This window comes from Magnolia sinica, chromosome 5 (assembly GCF_029962835.1).
Source record: "Magnolia sinica isolate HGM2019 chromosome 5, MsV1, whole genome shotgun sequence".
In the NCBI taxonomy this organism is placed as follows: Eukaryota; Viridiplantae; Streptophyta; class Magnoliopsida; order Magnoliales; family Magnoliaceae; genus Magnolia; species Magnolia sinica.
In genome coordinates, this window is record NC_080577.1 from 98,666,096 (window position 1) to 98,688,281 (window position 22,186).

The following is a 22,186-nucleotide window of genomic DNA, read 5'->3' on the forward strand; positions in this document are numbered from 1 at the left end:
AACATGTAGTATGGTTATGTACAAATCAGACACGTCTATATGTGGTTATTCAGCATGGATGGTTTATATGTCGAAAATAATATCTTTTAGACAACTATATCCATCTGATCTCTGACCATTAAACTGACGGTGGAGAAAAAAAACAGTTAATTATCAATTGTGTAATAAAAAGTAATCGATAGGACGGTCTCGTGTCGGTATATGGTGACCCCGATCGATTATACCCTGCCACGTGTCTAGTGGAGAGACTTGTTCTACCGAATCATAATGGAAAATGATGGGCGGCTTCGGTGGATCCCAGACGGTGGCGCCACCTTGATGCATCTGCCTTCTATCCTTACTTTCATCCGTTTCGAAGGTACGATACTCTGAGGCAGATCTAAATCTTACGTGGACCAGACCAATGAAACGGTGGTGACTGACTACTCAACGTTAACAAAATTTTGGGGGTTACCACAATGTTTAGTTTCAATCCGGCCTGTTGATAAGGTGGCAAAGACCTTGATGAAGGGACCATAAAAATTTCAGCTTGATCCAAAACTTCTGTAGTCCATGACAAGTTATTAATTTATTAAGGCCGATCACCACTATTTCTATTGTAGGGTTTACCCTGAGATATGTATCTACTTAATTTTTTGAATCGTACCTTAAAATAATTTGGCCGTGAGAGAGGGATAGTGTAGTCACTGGGCAAAGGCGTGGGAGAATATATTACGAAGGACTTTAACAGGTTAAATCAACTCTTGATATAAAAGCTGGAGCAGCCAGAGATTGGTGTATCAAGACACTGAATTGTATGCTACCCCTACCCATCTCTAGCCCTGATTTGACAATTTGTGGGTAGACCTCCACGATGTATATGCTTATTCACGTTGTTTATTCCTGGTATCATTTTAAGTTATAAACATAAAAATGAATTGAATCTAGTGCTCAAGTAGACCATAACACATATAGCTAGCATTTAATGCTTCATGCATTTAATGAAACACAAGCTTATTATTTGGTATAGTCTTCTGGAGCGTCAAATCTACCTTATTTTTGTGCACGTACATTAAAATAATTTAAAAAAATAAATGAATAATGTAGATAGAAAGATACATCACAATGGCCCGCCTACATAACTGCCCATCTGAGGCTAGAGATGAGCAGGGGTTGGATGCAATCCATGTCCGGTGTATCAATACATATCAAGGGACTTGACAATCTAACATAGGCCAATTCAGCCTTAACTCAGGTGAGTCATGACTTGATTCCAAACCAAGTGAGTCACTGTAGAACTTAACTGAGGCAAGTAACTATAAATTTTGTACTGTTTGGGTTTTTAATTCTTACAAGTAGGCCATAGTTTTGGGATTTAGATCATCAATAACAGTGCATATTCAATTGAAAAGGATCATAGTATGGAAAGCTAGATTTTTTCCAATTTGCGAAGTAATATTCTAATGATATGGATTATTGAACCGTGGCCCCATCTACCTTAGTCGGAAATAGGGTGACTCACCCTGACTTGGCTAAGTCACCCCTAACTTATCTGGTTTAACCTGACTTTGTTAGGATCCGTGGAGCTTGATCATAAGATATGTATTGTTATCTTTACATTGAGTTTAATGTAAGCCTTAGTTCATTTAGAGTAATATATATTTGGTTGTGAAAAAGAGAGAGCTATTATTATAGTTTATAGCCTTTTGAGCACAACCACTTGATGAGAATGTGTGAAAGTATGAAAAGAAAACCGTGTTAAGTCTCTATGTTGTGGTTTGCAACTTCTTTTTTTCTCAATATTATTGTGTGTGTAATTGAGAGTGCATTCTTCTCCAACAAACAATTAAATGAGCTGGTCCAAGTTGCCAAGCCTTAAAACCATAGCTAAAATGATTGTTTTGAGTCAATTGCACAAATGGACAATATGAAACGAAGCTTAAGTGGACAATCCCTACATGAGACCATACAAAACTGAAGCTTTAAGTGGACAATCCGTGTAACACCATTGAAGCTTGAAATATCATGGCAAGGATTGTTAGATAGATGTTGGGTTTTTTATTTTTATTTTTATTTTTAATAAATAAAATATATAAATAAGTAAATAAAATAGGCTGCAGTTTTTGGTATTCTTAGAGATCATTTCTCGTGAATCATGATGACTCTCGGTAAAATGGAACAAAATTTAATTTAATAATGTTGGAAAGTTGCCATTAATGAAAATATGCTATGAAAACATGACTTTCCGCGGTAAAATGAAGCATATTTTAATTTAATAATGTTGGAAAGTTGCCATTAATAAAAGTATACTACAAAAACATGACTTTTCACAAAAATGACTCTTTAAGTAGAGGCATGCTCATCTGTGTCCTCTCGTCCAAACAACCCATGTAATGCGGCATCCCATGAAACCCCTAGGGACCAATTCTCACCCCGATCTAAAACTCTAGTGGGCCGAGAGATGCAAATCAAGGGAGGAAACTGTTTTTGTTTATCATGGCCCACCAAAGTATTGGATCAAAGTAAAAGTTGAGCCTTGGGGTTTTCATAGAGTATTGCATCTGGTATGATGAGTTCTGAAAAAGCTTTCACAAGAACTTGTGAGAATTTGTGCGAACTGGTGTAACGCCCTGAAAATCGGGGATCGAGCATAGATTCAACTCCCGAGTTCCAACGCATCACTTATGCAACATAGATAATGATGATTTAATGTTGTCCGTATTAGTGCATTAAAGATGAATGAGATTAAGCCAAAACAGCATATCACACTCCAGAAATGAATAAATTTACGCAAGTGCAAGACTGTGATTGATAAATATAATGTATAAGTTGTTGTAGATCTCCAGAGTGTGAAAATATCACCAGGTTAACCATATACATGTATACTCTCAAAGTGATCAAAATGAATATACAAGTGTGTCCTAAAATACAAAACAACAGTGCAAGGGCATGTAATCAGTGTCCATGTAGCCCCGACGATCAAGACACGGCTCACATGAACCCTCCCGATAACTGCATGTAGGAGAATGCCTCCTCGTCATCATCGAAGTGTGGCTCCGCCTCGTAGGCATCGCCATCACCTATAGCTAAGACAGATTCTGGTTGGTGTTTAAAACACCGTCCCGGAACGTGGGAGTGAGTGATCAACTCAGTGGAACTATGAAGCAAAGGTTAACATATTATCAATTCAATCAAGCAGTAATGATAAAGCAGTACAACAAACATGTCCTGGATACTCTTGTTAATGCAAGAATGATATGCGATAATGATGCATGCCCTCGCCTGCACTCCCTCAGCGTCTTCATCTTATGGCGCACATGGCAACCACCTGAAAGTGCTCTTCCTCGCCAAAGCACATGTAATGCGGTGCATGCTCATGTTAGCCAATACTTAATTAGATTTATTCATACAGCAGTTTTGGGAAGCTAAGGTACCTCCCTTGTTCATTTCTCAAACAATGATCCATTCCAGGGTCGTCAGTCCTAGCTAGTCTCATACGATGTTACGGTTCTAGGTCGCTACAAAGGGTTCGTCACCTGATCAGTGTAGGCCTAGTTTATACTCTAGTTGCTACGGAAATGTTCGTCGCTTCAACGCAGTCTCAGAGTATGTTCGAGGTCACTACAAAGGGCTCGTCACCTGATCAGTGTAAGCCGACAACTTGAATACAGTATCTCATACTATCGTATTCGGCTCACAAGACGGTATTGCTCACTGGTCACTACGAGGAGGCTCGTCGCCCGAGCGTAGGCTGACAGCTCAACCACGGTATCTCATACCACCATGTCTGGCTCATGAGTCTTAGTAGATCGAGATACCAAGGTTAACGGGGTTTCTACTGGTGAGTTTGGTACCTCGGGTTCAAGCAATAGCGTCCATACATGGTGAACATACATCGGGTCAATCGGGTTACTTAATGAGCTCGACTGATACGAGCGTATGTCGAGATGATCGACATGAAGTGCGTAAGCACTCCGTGTGGCCTAACCACTGTCGACAAACTCCGTACGACTCGGATTCCTCGAACACATCTGTTATGATGAAGCTAACTCAGCCACTCGTTCGGGAACTGTTACCAATAGCCTGGACTACGTAGTAGTCCCAAACGCATATAAATATAACAGGATAATAATGTGGTAGGCATATCAAAGTTAAACAATTAATTCAAGTAATGTAACCAATTTAACATTTCACAAAATACAAGGTAAACATACTTTGCACAAATGCATTTCATGCTAAATCACACAAATTTAATCTAAGTTACATGAAGGGATATATACACATAGCTAAGGTAGTTGAGAATCTCACCTCAACACCTATATAACATATAGTTTACTAAATATTTACTCATCCAGACAATTTCACAAACACTTAGACTACACACATCAACATACATGATGTATGTTGATCACAACATGTATTAGGGCAAATCCTTTCACTAAGGAGTTGTCGCGAATACAACACACATATATCCATGATGGATAATCATGGCAAGCAGGGATTCAAATTCCATACTCATTCAATTATTTCCACAAACACTTAGACTATACACTTCAACCTACACGGTACAACTTAGTTATAAGCTATATTAGGGCAAATCCTTTCATAAGGAGTTGTCACGAATTCAACAATCACATGTTCATGGTGAATAATCATGGCAAACACAAAACTAAATTCCCGACATATCCGGTCATTTCAACCTACACATGGAATAGCCTATATTCAACATAGTTCATATATAACTGTAAAGCGAGGAAAACAGCGTATCTAACATGTGAAACGGCAACCCAGTCGGTTATAAATCATTAACCGACATTGAAAGCCTTGAAAACCATAATGTATACGTTTATAGTCCGCACCTTTCACCGGTAAACTCGTAACGGATTCAGTTTGAACACTCCGCCTTCGTCTATAACACAACGGCAACCTATAGTATGAAATAGGTTAGCTATTTCATCGCATACCCTATCTGAATCCCTAAAACAAATTAGGGTTAGAATTTCTTACTTGAAAACGGAATCAGAATCGCCGGAATAATGATACGATAGTGGTAACTAAGCACATGGAACGGTGAGATTGAGTTCCGAGAACTTTCAATGCCCGGTCCAAATCCGATATAGAGTTTCGGTGTGCTCCTGAGAGTAACTGGGATTAGAGATTGATCCTAAGTTTTACGGTAATGTAGCGGTAATGATTCTGCACGTTTTGGGTCTTGCAGATCATATTTAAAGTGATTAGTGCTAATTTTACAGGTACTCTAGTTTAGTACTAGCTAATTCTCGCCTAATTTCTAAAGGATTTGGTCCTGAGTGATTTCTGCTTGAAGTGAAACTCGGGTCTTTGTACAGATTTTTCCGAGATGTTACAACTGGTGTGCAACTGAGTATTTGGCCTTTAAGTATTTATTTTTATTTCTTGTGTTTTTTCCATCTTTTTAATTTTTTTATATAAATTATAAAATTTTCAAAGAATGAATTACAAATATTATGGGTAAAAATGGACTGGCTAAAGAGAAGAGGTCACTTTGGACTATTGAGGCAGATTAGCAGGTCAGCCATCTACCCAACGATAAGGGGAGGCTCGAAGCTCATCTAAGTATCCAAGTCGACCAAGACGATCTCAGACTCTTGAAGCGGGTCAGCAGGTCGGCCATCTACCCAGCGATGAGGGGAGGCTCGAAGCTCATTCGGGTATCCAGGTCGGCTAAGACCACCTCGGCCTCCTACTGCACATTTCTTTTGATTCTGAATAATCGGATCTTATCTAAGAAAGATCTGTCCGAGATCTTCTCCAAAGATTACGGAGGATATCCACGACATGCTCGAGATCCCGAGATCTTCGCCAAAGATCTCAGGAGATTCCCTCACGCATTTGGGATCATAATCCCTCTACAGTACGTCCATACTAAATAGGAAAATCTCCTCTATGTCATCACCTCTCCTCAACTAGAAATAGAAGTATTTTTAATGGTGAAAGGTACGTACGTTTTTTTAGCCTCAAACCCCTTATTCGATTAGACCCAGACTCCCTATCTAACTTAGGCATCGGAGGGTCCCCTGTGCTAGCCAGGGTCTCCTTTGTCTGTTATTTGTGTCGGTACATGAAAGTCTAAGAAAGACTAACCAAATTTTTGCATCAACAACAAATATTAAAATAGTTTAATTATACATGATGAAAATATAACTTTTCATGAAAATGACTTTTAAGTGTTTGTTCTTATATTTGTTTTCAGCCTTTTTAAAATTTTATAAAAATTATAGAAATTTCAAAGAGTAAATTACAAATATTAGAATAGTGTACGTATACACAATGAAGCTATGAAGAATGAAGAAGTGTGTTTGGGATATGCTTTTTCTTATTTATTATTTTTCTCCGATTCAAGAGAGGAGATTTATTGTATCTTAGATCACATTAAAGATAGCCTTAAACTTATTTTTAAGTATGTTTTCTTTATTTTAGTCTATGACTTATGCTTTTCCACTTTCATTAGACTAGTTGATCTTTATACAAATGTCCCTAGGGTTGTTTGTCACCATGGATTTGAGGGTATTCCAAATTCATTGGTTGTTTGATAGGGTGGATTGGAAGGTATTTGAAATCCAGTCAATTGCAAATACTCACTTTTGGTGAGTTTTGTCCATTCTCCTTTTCACTTTTCATTCTTCTTCTTCTTCTTCTCATTTTAGAGGTACAAGAGTTGCATGAGTAACATATTATGTCACTGGATTACTAATCTATTGCACACCTGACCTACCGGTGATATTCCAAAACAATCAAATTATCTACTACACTAAAATTATATTAATACAATGACCTAAGCCATCCAAACACTAGTAATGTAAATCAATAGTTAAAAAATATTAACTAGTTGTTTGGTTGTGATTTTATCAATAGTTAAAAAACATTGCTTAGTTGCTTGGTTGTGATTTTATGCTTGTGGCTCATCCGTTGCTTAAAATTTTATCATATTTTATTAAAGTATGTATTTTAATAGGTTTATTATAATCACTGTGTCAATATTATATATATGCATCAATTAAAAATATTAAAGTTGATTTAGTAATTAGATTCAAACTCCTCAAATATATTACATAATGGGAAATGGTTCTACGCGGTGGACCTCATGGGAACTTCCCATGAGGTTCAGTTGTGTGGGTCCCACTGTGATGCGTGTTGAACATCAACACTGTGCATTTGATGGGTCCCCTTTAAATTATGGGATATCCCAAAAATCAGTCGTAGATGGAACTCAGGTGGGCCATATCATCTAAAATCATGTGAAGACATGCCTAAAAACAAATAAAAGCATTTGGTGGGGTCCACCTAAATTTTGAATGCGTCTGAAACTTGGTCAGACCCCTCATCCATTTGGGACACACATAATGGATGGGCTGGATTTGTGAACCACATCTCGGTGGGCCCAACAAATGATTATGAATGTTTTAATGGAAGGGTAACCCCTCTCAACTTTTGTACGTGGTGTGGCCCCAAAAAGTCATGGAATGAGTTGATTTTTAAATCCAAGGCCCACCATGGAATGGTGCATCAAACTGATGGGATAGATTTTCAACATTCATCACAGTGGGGCCCACACAGCTCGACCTCATGGGAAGTTCTCATGAGCTCGACCGCATAGAACCATTTCGCTGGCGTAATTTAAGCATATATTTATTTCGGAATTATAGGAGATTATGAATCCATGATGCTAAACACAATTAGGGGCTGTTTGATTTTTAATTTTCCTGGTAAATACAGGGATTTACCTGATTATTACTTACTACAGCCTGTTTGAAAGTGGCCAGGATTTACGTTTTAAAAATCGGTCCATACAAAGTTGTTATTACTGATTTAAATATTTGGGCCCCACCATGATATATATGAGTTATCCACACCATCCATTATTTAAAAAAATACATTTTAAGGCATGAACCCAAAAACGAGGAAAATCAAAAGCTCAAGTGGACCACACCTTAGGAAACAATGATCATTAAAACGTCAATGGTTGAAAGTTGTTTTCTCCCTGGGGCCCACAGTGATGTTTATTTGTCATCCAACCTGTTAATAAGGTCACAAAGTCATGGATAAAGTGGAAACAAAAATATCAGCTCCATCCAAAACTTGTGGGGTCCTCAAGAAGCTTTCAATGGTAGGAGTTCAATTCCCATTGTCTCCAGTGGTGTGGTCCACTTGATCTTTTGATCTGCCTCGTTTTTTGGCTGATGCCATATAATGTGTTGGCTAAAAGGATGGACGGTGTGGATAATACACAAACATCAAGGTGAGCCTCAAAATTTAACTTTTTTCTCCTGAGGTGGCGTGAGGACTACTATAAATGCAAGGTGGCGGTCAAATCACCCTGGAAATCCATTTGGAAATACAGAGGTAAATAATCATTACCTATTTACCTTGAATAGCCTCTGTAACTAGAAAATCAAACGGGCCGTTACAGAATTTAGAACCCATGTATTCAAAACAAGACATTCTAAACCACGGTGCCAAACGAGTCAAAGTTACGGCTCACCAGATCATTGAGCTATGAGCCGCCCCGTTTGGATGGTGGGCCTGAATGAGGTTGTACGAACGTCATGCCAAACAGACGGCCGCAGCCAATGCGTTCCGAGTTGGCGGAAATTTCAACGAGAAATGACAAGATACAGCAGCTGTATCTGAAGCTCTGATACAGCCATTTTTCTCCTGCCAACATGTCATATGGTTAGAGCATCCAATCCGTGAAAAAAGGTGGACCTCACACTATGGTCGTATTATATGAAAATCAGGCCGATCCAATTGTAAAATCAGGAAATAACATCATCAAAAATCAACGGACAACCAATGATAGATCTCAGTGTAGTGGTATAGTGCGGTCCACAGAATGAGTGAATCTTATTAATTTTGAATATTATTAGATTTTCACAATGTATCATTCATTTTACAAGGATTGGATTTTACATACACGTGACATGCTAGCACAAAAACAATGGTTGTATCATAAACTCTGCTATAGCAGTTGTTTTTTATTTGTAGCAGTCTCTCAACTGCCTTATCTGTGCTGTTGCGAATCCTGTGACCGAAAGTCTCAAAACTGAAAAGGACGGGGTTAAATGCGCACCTCGAACATGTTAACGAGAGTGGAAACATCTGGAAGACGACGCTGTCTGCATCCTTACACCGTACACGCGCGTTTTCAACTTCCACTAGTGGGATCCACTGATTACTAATCCAAACCGTTGGTCTCCTGATTCACACCGTTGATGGAGCATACCCCAACGTTGATCTATGTTGAAAGACTCAAACCACCAATACAGGATCTTGTTGAGTTGAATGTGAACCGTTATTGTATTTCTCTTCTTAACCGTCTAAATGGTGGCCATAAATCAAAAGGTTAAGATTTTCCTATAGCAGAGTCCATTCACGGTGAGAAAACCATGTGTCCCACTTGTGATTGTCGAGAATCCTAATTTGTGAATCTGGACCGTCCAACTGAGCCAACCATATGGATGTTCCGAAAGCACCTTCTATACATACGGACGCACTAAGCTTCTGTATGCATCACACACATGTACCTAAATCTAAACCGTCCAAAAAATTGGATCTACGCTGGATGGAATGTAGCTCCACAATTTGGATGTTTAACTTCAGGTTGATCTCTTTTTTTTTTTTTTCCCCTTCATTCTAACCGTCCATTATTTTGATTTTGACGGCCCATCGAAAATCTACCGTTGGCCTGTTATTGTCACCATTTTAATACGACTTGGATTGTGATACAAATACAGTGGGCCCATTGACAGTTCTGATTTAGGTACACATACACATGTAAGTGGCTGAGTATGTCTAGTTAAAGTTTTTCCATTTCTTCTTCAAATCAAAATACAACTGACAAGATGATCCGTGCCGTTGTTCTCATGACCTAAAAATGAACGGTTGAAAGAAATCGGCTTCCAAGTAAGAGAAAAGAATGCCAAGAGTAACAAACATTCAGGCTGCGTATGACGCTAGACAGGCATTAACGCATGCTCGGGCTGCGTGTGACACTTGATATGTAGGCACTCAAAAATTGTACACGTGGCATATATTAACTCAGATAAAAACTGAGACTTTTGCAGCCCATTGTTTCCTGGTCACAGTCAGCGTTCCCTGTGATTCATGGAACCTGTGGACGCCTGCTTGCGGAAATTGTACATTTGTATATTTTTTTGGTTTTAACCATCCAATAAATATTCACCAATCTCACGGTAAGATATTCAAACAACCTTTTTTCTCCATGGGTACAAATTTTAATTAAATATTTACAAAATTAGCTTGAAGTTTGCACGCTGACAAAAAACTGCCAACTGCTGGAAAGCCATATATTCGTCGTTTGGTATTTCCATGAAAATTTCCATGGTTAAACAGCCACACCAACCACCTCAATAGGGTGTTTGACGCGTAGTATTAACTGGCATTAGGTGGTATGTCATTAAAACAATAGAATTATTGCATGTGAGTGGGATTGTCTCTTATTACCATGGAATATCATGGGACAAACATATGGTAACAGGGGACAAACATAACTGTGTCAATAATTGTTTCATGGTGGCATTTAATTGTTCTTTTGTTGGCCATTGAATAAATATACTAACAAACATTTATAACTATTGAGAATAACATGTGTATTATATCTGCACCGACCATCTATTTTACAACCTCATTTGATGGCATGGGGCCAAAAATAAGGCAGATCGTGTACAACAATATAGAAAGCAGTGGGGATAATGATGGGATGATGGGATAATGATGCCTACCTTAGAAATCTTTCTAGGGTCTACCAAGATGTTTATTTGCTATCCAACATGTTTATAAGGTCAAACAGATTTGAAGGGAAAACACAAATATCAGCTTGACCCAAAATTTTAGTAGCCCCTAGGAAGTTTTCAGTTGTAGGCATTCAATCCCCACTGCTTTATATGGTGGGGGTCTACTAGCTTTGGATCTATCTGATTTTTGGGCTCATGCCCTAAAATGATCTAAAAAATAGGTGGAAGGTGTGGATATAACCCAGACATCATGGCGGGACTTATAGAATTTGTTAATATTAACAAACATTTTCAACACTTGCCAAATAACAAGGTGGGAAGTAATGCTACAGTGTTTATAATCCAAGAGGGTGCAAATACAATTTCATATAACCCAATCTTAGCCTTTCCCATTCTCCTCAAATGCTGGGTGGATTTTGCACGAGATTAAATGCAACTCCATCGCACCTAATCCCATCTAATACCATGCGTCAAACGCCTCCTAAGCTAGTTATTCTCAACCCACGTTACAAGAAATGGTAAAATTATTGACGCATTTTTACTGATGGGTAGCATGTACAACTAACAGTGTACATAAGAATCAATGACGCTTCATGTCGCGTCCTCTCTTGTAATATCCAGAAAATTTAAAACTCGAGTATACTGTATACCCCGAAAATCGGTACCCGAGTATATAAACTCTGGTCCTGAGTTCCCCAGTGTTAACTTAAAAAACAGATGTATCCTCGTTCAAATTCACATTTATTCAACACATGAATAATCAGAGTTGCGTAATTCAAATTAGCGGATCCAAGACGAGGTGGAGATAACAATAGTCAATAAATATAGGGGTAAGAGCAAAAATACAATTATAATAGTAGTAATTGTCCAAAATGGAGATTATACAAGTCACAATATACATACCCAAGATGATTAAAGTGTAAAATTTTCCATTTTCACCCTATTCTCCAAAACATAATGACCGTGACACAAGCCGATCTATGCCTACCTGTCTGAGGGTTCACTAGTACCTGTATCAATAATATTACCTGGTTAGTGTTTTAAAACACCATCCTAGGTGGGAGTGAGTAGCTAACTCACTGGTTCCATTAGTTCTAAGTTACTCATGTTATCGACTCAATCAGAGCAATTAATGATAAATAACACATCAAACATTTCCTAAATACTATTGTTAAATGTATGAATGGGATTATGAAATGTTTATTTCACAATCAACACTCCCTCACAAGCGACTTCAACGCCAATTTCGCAAATGCCAACACTTCTTTATTATGCAACTTCAATACCATATCGCTACATCTTATCTAATGTAATGTGATCGATGCGTATGTTAGCCGAATAATTATTAAGTTCCATTCATTCAGCATATTAGTGAAGCTAGGATACCGATGTCATATCACTAGTCATTATCCAGATCACGTGGCTCGTCGCGGCACATATCGGCTCCTCACCAGTGTCTCTTGATCTAAATTTAGGTATCATCCATTTATCTCACAAATCAATGATTCTAAAGGTACGACATGAACCTAAATGTATAAGGATTAACTTGGTATGAGTTGTCACCCAAACATCGAGTATGATCACTTAGTTCTGAGGTGCGGAATTGTCGCATAAAATCAAGTCGTCATAAAAGGAAATGGCTCGTCACTCAATTCTATTCATGCCTGGGTCGTTCGAACGGTACTATGACACGCAGCTATCGGTCGGGTAATTTGACGGGGGCCGTTCGAACAACAATATCCCACCTCGATCTGTGCTTACTGGTCATTACGCGAGGGGAGGGGGGCTCGTCACCCCAGCATAAGTTGATAGCTCGGACACGGTGTCCCATACCATCATGTTTGACTCATGAATCTTAATGGGATCGTATCGCATTAATGGTTATTAATGTACTCATCCAATGAGAACGTGGTATCTTAGATTCAATTTAGTCGTGTTATACATTGTGAACATACAGGATCAGTCGGCTAGTAGATTGATTTGATTGACTTAGGAAAACCCTGACACAACTGGCATTGGGTGCAAGCATCCTGTGTAGGCCAGCTATTGTCGGTTGTCCGTGTATAACCCAGGTCGATCGAAAAAGCCTATGATGGCGGACCTAACTTGGGTCGGCCCTTGGTTTGGGTGATTTACCGACTGACTCAATATCCTAAGCAATTCTAAACATCGCTAAGAACTAACAATTCATCAAGTAATCACAAAAAAATGACGCATTCATTTAGGCATTTCATCGAACATGTGAGCATTAATAAAACCAAACATTGACCTAGGCATTCCATTAAACATGCGAGCATCAACAAAATAACGCATTCATTCACTTAGGCATTTTATCAAACATACGAGCATCTATAACCAAGAAATAACACATGTTGTAATCAAATTAAAGTGTGAACATGTTAGCATATATCAACCTATCTAAAAACAACAAAATCATTAATTGAGACCATCAAGGGTTAATAAATAATAGCCTAGAAATAATGGTCCGCACCTTTGTAATAATTCCTTACTCAAAGCGCTCCAAGGATTGAATTTATAGGGAAAATCTACCAAAGCCTAAATAATCATACAAACCACTGTAAGGACTAGAAAACTTAACCCAAAATACTAAATTAGATAGTAAAATCTATTTCTTACCTCCAATTGTCATTGAGAAAGTTCCGACAACGGCTCTTGTTACAGTGAGGCGGCTAAAGAGTGGATGAGAGGATAGAGGTGCACCATTACTCACACCCTAAGCTCCCTCTCTTCTCCATTCTCCTCTTTCTCTTCTCCCTTTCTCCCTTTTTCTCTTGTTGAAATTCGTATAGGAGGAGGGGGTGTAAAATAAAATGTGTTTTATAGTGCCAAATGTTGCACAAATGGCCCCGATGACCCTTTATTCATTATACTAACCCTGAAGGGGGTTGTTTTCAACCAATGGGACCTGTTAGGAGGTGTAAGGGTCAATCTAAGCCATGTGATGAGTATCCCAATAGGCAATTTATATTTGGACACAACCATCTGATGATTGGGCGTGTCGATTGACCAGGAAGGCTCTAACTTAGATCGATGGTCATTGATGATCGATTGGGGCCGTCACTATACGGATATGTGTGGGGGAATGTCTTTAGTCAGCACCCCGACTTTGGTCGTGAATTGACGGTCCAAAAGTTATTACTTTATGAGAGAATAAAGTGATTAATTTCACTTAAGTTCCAGATTTTCTTATAAGGTATTTGCACAACCCAAGCACTCGTCTTGTGAGTCTAAGTTGAACGATTTGAGACGCGATCTTGTTTCAATGTGTCGCGATGGACGTCAAGCCCACTAAGACGAACTTATTTCTATATCCTCGGATTTAATGGCCCACTAATGAGCGGTCTATAGCTTGTTCAAATAATCAAGTCTTTTTGGAATGAATTGGATAACAAGATTTATTGTGTGCAATGATTAAGATTTGGATTATCTAAATTCATAGTGTGGCTTATTCGCAACTAGCAGAAATGACGATTCGATTATAATTGCCCTAAGCGTTGGTTCTTAGGATAAGTTTGGTTTGTTAATTAAGATCTGACCCCTAATTGTCTCGACTTTTGGTATGTTTTTATATAGTTGTGATTGTCTTGTTTGGCCAGTGATAAGTCGGCTAGATTTGGGCTATATGTGAACAAATCACGTGGTTAAACTCGATGTTTAAGTGATCGAGTCGATTTGTTGGCTTCCTACGGTTGATTAATCAAATTTATGCAGTTCTCTACTGCTACTACTTGTGTATAGGCTAACATCGAGTGTTAATGGTTAGTAAGCTACAATATAAGTTAATCATAATGAAAAAATTCAAGGGTTTTGTGAAAATCCAGGACATTACAATACACTCGTGTTCAAGAATTTCAAGTGTTAATTAAAAATACATGTATGTTTATTCTCATTATCGTCATTCCTCTTAAGAGCCAATCAAAGTAGATTACGTATGATTTATACAAAATTCGCGTGGTGTATTTGAAGATTTGAAAATATTTCTTAGCAAATAATAGCTAGAACATAATAGACAGTGCCACGTTAATATCCAAGCGACCGATGAAGGAGCAATAATAAAAAATGGTTACAGGACATATGACAAATGGAGAAATAGAGGAAGTCAAATAGTGGCGAACGGTTATGGCAACCGTCAGAATGTGAGAAGAATCTAGTTGGCTAGATCAAAGCTATAAATAACATATGAATACAACAAAAAAATTGTCTCATACCAACCCAATCAAACCAAACATTACCTTTCAATTATCTTTTTAATTACCAGGCAATTTACATTTCATAGTATAATCATTTACTTTTTTGCCAAGCGAATTATATTTTTTATTATAATTTTTTTACTTTGAGCCTGCTATTTACATTCCACGGTGTAATCCGTAGCGTTAATTAAGTAGCTGGTAACTTTTAGTGATAATTTGAGTTTATGCTCGCACACTGGATTCAATTCTTCACTTGGAAATGTGTGTTTTGTAGTTATTCTCTACGACCGACTGTAAGAACCCCTTCCTCATTTTACTTTATATGTATCGAAAAGTCCTTTCTTACGAAAGGCAAATGTGAAACCCATCATCAGAGGATGAACCCCACCTTCTGAACATCGCCTAATCCCGTTGAAACATTGAGCGAATGACTGAATAGGCGACAGATCTCATTAAATCTCGATCATACACTATGTGTCCCCCTAGCTTGGCGCTTGGGGTCATAATTGTTCGGTTTGAATTGAAGCTGTAATTTCAATTCTGGCACGCCCACACACGTAAAGCTGGAAACTGAATAAGCAACGCGCGAACATTTTTTGGCACGCCCGATGGAACCATGTTTCTAACTTATCGGTGAAATATTGCAATTATGAATAGAAGAAGGCTCGTATTACTGGGATCGATTCCTTTACGCCAACTGCACCACCTCTACTTGAGGAAGTACCAGTTCCAATAGCTCCTGAGGCGTTGAATTTAAATAATAGTCCAACGCTTGGCATTGGGGATCAGGGAGGAGCATCGACTTCTCAGACCGTTCTTTCAGATGAGATAGCTGTTCTTCCAGGGATATATGGGCGAGTTCGGAGGAGATGTCGAGGCGCTTCTTGGACTGACATGGTTGCCTATGCATGGGTTCAGCCGATGCTTTGGTATGTGTGTGTTGTCTTTGTAGAGTGGTGGACTTGCAATTGATTTTTGGGTGCAATGATTGCAGACTAGCCTATTGCCCTCTAATGATTAGCTCACTATGCTCTCTCTCTCTCTCACATTTTCTTTTTCTAATTTTTTATCTTTTGTTTTTCTATTTTTTCTTTTGTGTTTTGTTTTTTTGTTTTTATTTTTTAACTTTTAAAAAAGGGGAACACGTGAAATGTAAATGTTAGGAAAATACAGAAGGACTAATGTAGACTGGAATATCAGGATATAACGATATAAAGGGTAAATGGACCAGTGGTAACGGGAAAGTAGGATGTTCATTAGAAAGTAAAGGGATCGGTTTGCATTGGAATGCAAGATACGGGTAAGAAAGTAAAATAGACTAGTAGACTAGAATACAGGATGCTCGTGAGAAAGTAAATGGACTAGTTTACATTGGAATGCATGATACAATTAGTGAAGTAAAACAGACCAGTATAAATTGAAAAGTTAGTTGATTAGTAGATTAGTATGTTAGCATGGGACCAATAAAGACTGGAATGATGGAAGTTGAAGAATCCTCGTAAAGCTCCATGTTTTGAGTCAGGCCTTAACTAGTGGCTAGTGATTCCCCAGTGGAGTTGTCATTCTATGAATGCCTTCCCACACACAAGGACGCAGAATGACGCTTTCACTTCCTTGGCTTTCTCTGTTTATCAGTTGTGGCTATAAGGCTTGGGTAGATAAAATATGTAAGGCCCGTATCCTAAACCGTACCTTTTTTTAGAATCTCGCAGTCCTCCCAGTCGAATTCCGGCAACCCGTGACCTGTAATCAGTGTTTGCTCGTGACCCTAAGTCACATCCCGAAGATCTGAGTTGGCTCGATTCGAAACTTGTATCCTAGCGACTGCGCCGTCGCTGCAGTTCCAATGCCGCGTCTCACGCACCAATGCGATACCCAGGCCAAGAGTTATGGGCCTGCGTTCATTTCGAGAAAAACGCCGCGCGTCGTGAATTCTGAGAGAATCTGTACAGCCCATCACATCAATCAATCAAGTACACAACCCATCACAAGTTAAGTATCAACCCATACCCCACCCATCTCTCTCCCATCCCCAAAGTCAACTCTCACGTCCCCTCCCTTACACCACCCATCCCTTCCTTACACACCCATTCCTCCCATTTCATCTCTCTTAAACACCCTCTCCTCTCTCATTTTCTCCACCATTTCCAAGCCTCCATGAGAAAAAAAATTCTAAGGAGAGAAAGCCTAGTGTGTGGCCCACTCCCTACCCCTAAATCCTCATCTCCACCCTTCAATTCTCATCATTAACCCTGAAAGAGTGAGCTTAGGAGCTAAGGAAGCCAAGGGACCAAGAAGAAGTGAAATCGATGGGTGATCCTAAAAATTCCACTGTTGATTTTATTTGAGGGCCCACTTGTGGTGGGACCCATTTGATGTACGTGTTGTAAACGGAGAGGAGCTCATAGTGGTGGAGCTCCTCCCTCGCACACACACCATCTCTCTCTCTCTCTCTCTCTCTCTCTCTCTCCCTTTTGTGATGGAGTGTGGCCTTCCTAATCCAGCATCCCTGGATGAAGTAAAAACACAAATATCCATTTGATTCAAAACTCTGGTGGGCCATATGTGGGACCCACCTGTTATGGTAGTGGATTGACTGGGGTACCTCACACCAGCTATATAGCTGCTGTATTTATGTCAACAAGCGTGGGGCCCACATGAGATATGTGTTATATCCCAACTGTACATCTGTGGGACCCGCTAGAATGTATGTGTGGCACCCACACGTGGGGCCAACAATGATCCAGACCGTCCATCCAAGGTGGAATACCACCTGATGTACGTGGTTTATATCCACGCCGTCCACCACCTGATGTATGTGGTTTATATCCACACCGTCCTCTTTAGGACATGGGACCCACCCACACGTGCCACACGTGTGGGGTGGGCCCACCTTGGTGGATGTATTCTAAATCCACATCATCCGTCCAGCGTCCGGGTCTAAACGTTGGACCCTTTAAAAAAAATAGTATAAATAAATATAATATATATATACACATGTATATGGCGGGCCCCACGTAGGACCCACCTTGTTGATGTGTTTCATCCCAACCGTCCATCTGGACGGTGGGAATTCACTGGCTACATAGCCACTATATTGACGTCTACAAGTTCTGTGGGTCTGATCACATCCACACCGTCCTTGCACGTGGGACGGTGTGACCCACCACAATATATGTATCTTATTCCCACCATCCATCTGGACGATGGGGACCACAATGATGTATTTGCCTTACCTACACCATCCAGTTTGCTGGACGGTGGGACCCACCCCTGGTGTATGTATTACATCCAAACCGTCCAACCACCTTACGAACTCGTCTCAAGGCTTGTGACACAAAAAAGAAAGACAGATCCGTCTATCGAGTGGACCACACTGCAAAAGTCAGTGGGGGATTGAACGTCTACCATTGAAACCCTTTTGGGGTCACAGAAGTTTTGGATCAATATGAAATTTGTTTCCTCTTAATTCAAGTCTTTGCGACCGTATGAACAGTTTGGATGGAAAATCAACGTTATGGTGTGGTCTAGATGATCTTTAAATCATCATCTCCACTGCCATTTGTGGTATGGTCCAGATGATCTTCCGATATGATTCATTTTTAGGTAATGTTCTAAAATGATCTCTAAAAAAAAATAGATGCATGGTGTAGATAGTTCACCTAGAACGGTGGGCCCGACTTGATGTATATGAGGCCCATTGGTGCGGCCCGTGGATGCAGCTTACTTGATGTATATGAGGCCCAATGGTTGGGCCCATGTGATGTGGCCCACTTGAGTATATGAGGCCCATTGGTGTGGCCCACTTGATGCATATGAGGCCCATTGGTGCGGCCCGTGGATGTGGCCTACTTGATGTATATGAGGCCCATTGGTGTGGCCCATGTGATGTGGCCCACTTGATGCATATAAGGCCCATTGGTGCGGCCCGTGGATGTGACCTACTTGATGTATATGAGGCCCATTGGTGCGGCCCATGAAATGTGGCCCACTTGATGTATATGAGGCCCGCGCCCATGTGATGTGACCCACTTGATGTATATGAGGCCCATTGTGACGTATTTGAGGCCCATGCCCAATGTGATGTATATAAGGACCATGAGTGAGGCCTAATGAGATGTATGTGAGGCTTTTGTGTGGGGCCGAATATGATATATATGAGGTCCATTGCAATGTGTGATTCCATCATGATGTATGTAATGATGTTTATGATGGGCCATACTTTGGGAAATGATGGTTTGACGTCCACATTGTAAGAGCAATGATGGTTAAATGTCCGCATTGTAACTCTTCCTAGGGCCCATTGTTAGGCCCATACTTGTTGTGTGTAGGCCGTCTAGGCCCATCTTCGTTATGAAGATAGTTCATCACCATATAACATGCTTAGTGTAACTCCATGATTCATGCCCATACGCATCATATGTATGCTTGATATGAGGAGTGACTGATCATAGCATATGCCATACGGCAGATTGTTTATGAGACTCCCTAATAGGCGGAGTTGCCCCACATGAACGCGCAGTACGCGTAGGATTGTTGCATGACTTATAGTGTGATTCATACACTTTGCATTTGTGTGACATGATTACTGTACGCCCTAGCGACATCAGAGATATAGCCTCCACAAGCATATCGTGGATGATAGGATTGAACACCGAAAATACTGTTACTAGCATCGGGGCGTCATAGATGTCCCTGGGTAAACATCCATAAACCTGATGGTACTAGAGGATGATTCCAACGTCGAGACCGAATGGATACATGAGCACACGAGGGTCGAATACTAGGAGGCTGCGTCTCCCACTGTGTCATGGTCGGTTGGAAGGGGGTGTGGCCTTACCTGCCCGAGGGTAGGGGACAATTGTTAGGCTGAGTATGACCAGCTCATAAATGGGTCCGCTATCGACGTGCCGATAGGATTGGCAGGCTATTGGTCAGGCGGATAGTGAGGTTTCTTACGTTCACTTAGATTGTGTGCATGGGAAAGGGGCAGTGTAAAAACTGTACTGATATTTGATGCTCTAGTGATGAGCTGCATTGATATGTGGATTCGGATGAAGACTGGTATGCTTGAGTTGCATCTCGCATCGTATGACCTTGGTATGGCCAACATCATTCATGCCTTGGATCGTATGGTCTTAATATAGCCGATAGCATTCATGCCTTACATCACATAGCCTTGGTATGACTGATATTATTCTTGGATTTGCCAGCATATTTCGCATTACTCTGATATTGCATTATAAGCACGCTTATATTGTGCACACACTCTCACCACCCTCTAAGCTTTCTATAAGCTTATGCATGACCGTTGCGTGCAGGTGACGCTAGGACACCGCAGCAGCATTGAGATTGGAGCGTGCAACGAACTTCTGGAGCTTCCGATTCTGTCATTGTATTTCCCTTTACGCGCATTATACCTTAAAGTTTTTTTTATCATAGTGGATCTTGTGATGGTGTCTTGGTTATTGTTCATGGGTTATGCTTGTTATGGAATAAATTCATGCTGAAAAATCTTCCTTATAGGATCCCAGGATCGGAACCTAGTATATGGGTGCCGGGAATTGAGAATGGGGTACTACAGAGGCTATCGGCGCCGGATTTTGCGATCGAAAATTTTGTGAACTCGATTTCTGAGTTTGGGGCGTGACAATATATATATATATATATATATATATATATATATATATAAGTAATAGAAAAGTAGGAAGAGTATAAAAAAACAGAAGTAAAAGTAGTAGAATATGTGCATGTGTGTTGATGTGGTTGACGTTTAGGGTGTGCACATAATGAAATATAGCTTGATTCGAGATGTGAGAAAAAAAAAGAAGGGAAAATCGAACACCCTTTCCAATCAAAAGGGATGGCCAGATATCACAAAATTTGACCCTACTCATTGACTTCATTATTTTTCTAACATTGACTTTGACGAGACAAAGTAACTTGGCAGGGAAAGTGCTTTAGAGAGGGCATAGGGTCAAGCACGTGCTGCTTTAAGAGTATGGAGAGTATGCTTCAGTCAGAGTGGATTTTGGCATAGCCTTCCTTCTGCGACGAAACTCCCTAGCTACCTCGCTCTTCTCCTTTGTATTCTCCTCATCTCTCAGAGTCCCCTCTCTCCCTCTCGTTTCACTCGCAAAGAGCTTCTTAAATAGACGAGAGAGAGCCCTCTCAGCCACTAATCACAACGAATTAGAGTGCGTCGTACACAGGGACAATACTCATGGTTGAACTGGCCCCAAAACAGCTGCACATGGACCGTTTCTATGTAAAAATGGTCATTGTGATACCGTTCTACCTGTAAACAAACCTTTTGGTCCATTTATAGGTATATTACCTTTTGGAAATAGGCTTTTAAGTCCGAGAGTGCTTCGAGGAGCATACTCATCTTTTGCTCTACTACTTGTGTGCTCTGGCGATGGCTAATCTAATCCGATGACTGTTTTCAGGGCTTGCCCTCCATATTGGGTGCTTTGATTTTACATATAGGATATGGTGGGATCCATAAGAACTTTAATGGTGGCCCCACAGGTAAACCCATGGCTAGCGTTCATCCCCATTATTCCCTTTGGTTTTGGGCCACCTAAGCTATGTATCTGGATATTCCCTGGCTCTGGGACTCAAAACCGAGGATATAAGATGATGTATACAAATTGGATTTTACCTATAGAAAATGATGAGATTGTAGGAACTTTAATAGTGCCTACAAAGACGCACCTATGACTGCCATCCCATCGATCCCCAACATTCCCTGTGGTTTGGCCCACCTAAGCTGTGCATCTAGCTGTTTTTTAGCTCTAGGTCTCAAGATCGAGGATATAAATGATGGACATATTGGATTTTACATATAGATCATGGTGGGGTCCACCAGAACTTTATAGTCGATTTAAATGTATTAGAGCATGGACTGCAGTTAAGTCAAACCTTTGATTAGACAATGGATTGTTGGGCCAATGTTAAGAACATAGATTGGATTGTTCCATCATTGATTAGACCAATGATAAAACCATTGAATTACTGGACTGTCAGTAGGGCTGTACACGAACCGAGTTAGCTCAGTTAGCTCACTCGACTCGACTCGAAAAAGCTCGATTTGTCTCATTCGAAACTGAGTTCGAGTCGAGTCGAGTGGATTTTTTGAGCTCGAAAACATTTCGAACCGAGTTCGCGCTTGCCTGAGCTCGACTCAACTCGGATCGAACC